At 43.0% G+C, this 3,553-nt stretch overlaps 1 pseudogene; it reads left to right on the top strand.

The window, feature by feature from the left end:
* The first annotated feature begins 770 nt into the window (after positions 1-770).
* LOC102998122 (oxysterol-binding protein-related protein 9-like) lies at positions 771-2,587 on the top strand (annotated as a pseudogene).
* Positions 2,588-3,553: the final 966 nt, after the last annotated feature.

The raw sequence follows: 3,553 nt of genomic DNA, 5'->3' as shown, positions 1-3,553 counted from the left end.
TGGTTAAGGAGAGCTAGAAGTCTAACTGGTGACCAGAAGCAAATTTAATTCTGTGAGCCAAGACCCTGTGCGGTAAGGAAACTCACAGCCATGCCCTCTTCAGCACCGCTTAATTGCCTCCTGTGGGAAGCAGCAGTTAGGGGTGTCCATTGACTTCCTGTGGTGGCAGTTTGGAATACAGCAAAGATGCACTTACTGGCTGAACCTGACCGGACTGACTGCGCAGCAGCCCGGTGATCCGGCGGAGGCGGGAGAAGAGGGGGTGCTCAGAAGCAGCCCTCGGCTCCCTCCCCTGGAGGCACAGAGGGCGGGGGTCTTGGTGAAGGTCTTTCTTGACGGCTACTTGCGGAGGTTTGGATTCAGGACTTGTTCCTAGTGTCCAAGACTTTGATAAGAAACTTACAGAGGCTGATGCTTACCTACAAATCTTTTTTTTTTTTTTTTAAATTGAAACACCTGATCCTTGGGTCATTTGCATTCTTTATTTATTTATTTATTTATTTATTTATGGCTGTGTTGGGTCTTCGTTTCTGTGAGAGGGCTTTCTCTAGTTGCGGCGAGCGGGGGCCACTCTTCAACGCGGTGCGCGGGCCTCTCACTATCGCGGCCTCTCTAGTTGCAGAGCACAGGCTCCAGACGCGCAGGCTCAGTAGTTGTGGCTCACGGGCCCAGTTGCTCCGCGGCATGTGGGATCTTCCCAGACCAGGGCTCGAACCCGTGTCCCCTGCATTGGCAGGCGGATTCACAACCACTGCGCCACCAGGGAAGCCCTTACCTACAAATCTTGATAGAACAGTTAAAGCTTTTTGATGACAAACTTCGAAACTGCAAAGATGATGAACGGAGAAAGAAAACTGAAACTCTCAAAGAGACAACAAATAGCATGGTAGAATCAATTAACGCTGGTGCTGCAGATCGTTAAAGACCAGTGTAATGCGGAGAAGCACGCAGGTGGAATTAAAAGTACTATTAATCCTGTAGATGCAATATATCAACCTAGTCCCTTGGAACCTGTGATCAACACAATGCCTTCCCAGACTGTCTTACCTCCAGAACCTGCTCAGTTATATAAGTCAGAGCAGCGTCCATCTTCTCTACCAGTTGGACCTTGTATTAGCTACCTTGGGACATCATCAGACTCCAACACCAAATAGTACAGGCAGTGGGCACTCACTACTTAGTAGCAGTCTAACTTCTCCAAGCCATGTCAACTTGTCTCCAAACACAGTCCCAGAGTTCTCTTATTCTAGCAGTGAAGATGAATTCCATGATGCGGATGAATTCCATCAGAGTGGCTCATTCCCAAAGCACTTAATAGATTCCTCTGGATCTGCCTCAGTCTTGACACACAGCAGCTCAGGAAATAGTCTAAAGCACCCAGATACCACGGAATCACTTAATTCTTCCATGTCCAATGGAATAAGTGACGCTGACCTTTTTGATTCACACGATGATAGAGATGATGAAGGGGAGGCAGGGTCAGTGCAAGAGCACAAGAGAGTTATCATGCATCTGTTGTCACAGGTTAGGCTTGGAATGGATCTTACTAAGGTAGTTCTTCCAACATTTATTCTTGAAAGAAGATCTCTTTTAGAAATGTATGCAGATTTTTTGCACATCCGGACCTGTTTGTGAGTATTAGTGACCAGAAGGATGCCGGAGATCGAATGGCTCAGGTTGTAAAATGGTACCTCTCAGCCTTTCACGTAGGAAGGAAAGCATCGGTTGCCAAAAAGCCAAACAACCCCACTTTGGGCGAGATCTTTCAGTGTCACTGGACATTACCAAAATGATACTGAAGAGAACTAGTTTCAGAAGGACCAGTTCCCCGGGTTTCCAAGAATAGCGTAACATTCGTGGCTGAGCAGGTTTCCCATCATCCATCCATTTCAGCCTTTTATGCTGAATGTTTTAACAAAAAGATACAATTCAGTGCTCATATCTGGACCAAATCAAAATTCCTTGGGATGTCAACTGGGGTGTACAACATAGGACAGGGCTGTGTCTCGTGTCTAGACCATGATGAACATTACATTCTCACATTCCCCAATGGTTATGGAAGGTCTATCCTCACAGTGCCCTTGGTGGAACTAGGCGGAGAATGCAATATTAATTGTTCCAAAACTGGCTATAGTGCCAATATCATCTCCCACACTAAACCTTCCTATGGGGGCAAGAAGCACGGAATTTCTGCTGAGATTTTTTCTCCAAATGACAAGAAGTCTTTCTGCTCAATTGAAGGGGAATAGAATGGTGTAATGTATGCAAAATACTCAACAGGGGAAAATATCTAGTTTTTATAGATAACAAGAAGTTGCCTATAATCAAGAAGAAAGTGAGGAAGTTGGAAGATGAGGATGAATACGAATCCCGCTGCCTTTGGAAGGATGTCAATTTCAACTTAGAAATCAGAGACATTGATGCAGCAACTGAAGCCAAGCATAGACTTGAAGAAAGACAAAGAGCAGAAGCCTGAGAAAGGAAGGAAAAGGAAATTCAGTGGGAGACAAGGTTACTTCATGAAGATGGAGAACGCAGGGTTTATGATGAACCATTACTGAAACGTCTCAGTGCTGCCAAGCATTAGGTTGGGAAATGCAAAGTTTGCTCCTGGTGACCAGGGCAGAGGCACAATGAAGTAACAATCTTCCTTTGGGAGAACCTATTCACTCCCTTCTTATTGCAGTGGTTCCTATCTCAGGGATACTGGACTTTCTGATGCAGATGAACAATTGAAGCGAGAAAAGCTTCCCTTTTTCCTGTTCTGTGGCAGTTACAATGTTGACTTTGGTCTTGAGAAAAACTTCAGGTTTTGAAAACAAGATGACTGCTCCTTTTCCAAATCCCACATTATAAATCCCAGTCTCAGACTCTGCACTCTAGTATTGCTGTTGAGATATACAACATCTGTTTCCTAGTTCATATAATCTTGGGTTTTATATATACATATATACATATATATAATACAGGTGATGCCAGATTTTTCATAAATACACCATCTACTGTAAATATTGGTTCCTCTGAGTTGTTTTAGAAAATTTAGCACAACATAGTAAAATCACGTGTTAGGAAATTTCACGGTCTCACCTACAATAACTTTTATTTTGGAATTGAACTACTATTAAATTGTATCTAATTTAACTATTATTAAATTGTATCTGGACTACAGTTTAATTATACTCAGAGCTTCTTAAGGTTTCATAAAGTAATGTTTCCAACAACAACAACAAAAAAAGATGCACTTACTGATTTGTCTTGTGACATCCAGACACGATTTTCTTGACCTTTGCTTGCCAGGAAGGTGCCGTGACTGCTGTTCTTTCCAAGAGGATGGCTTGACCGAAAAGATTAGTGAGCCCTCGCACCCCTTGACTTTAACAGGGAAGCCACCTATTCTTTGCTGGACATTTTGGTTTTCATAACCCCATCTCTTTGCTCCCCAATAGGTATATTTTGGGCATGATAGGCTTCAATATTGTCTTCAAAAGTTCACTATTTAAAACCTGAAGATAACATAATAGTTTCAACCTAATTTTCTAAATTAGCTAATTTA

Source organism: Balaenoptera acutorostrata, chromosome 5 (assembly GCF_949987535.1).
Source record: "Balaenoptera acutorostrata chromosome 5, mBalAcu1.1, whole genome shotgun sequence".
Taxonomy (NCBI): Eukaryota; Metazoa; Chordata; class Mammalia; order Artiodactyla; family Balaenopteridae; genus Balaenoptera; species Balaenoptera acutorostrata.
This window is presented reverse-complemented; position numbering and strand designations above follow the sequence as displayed.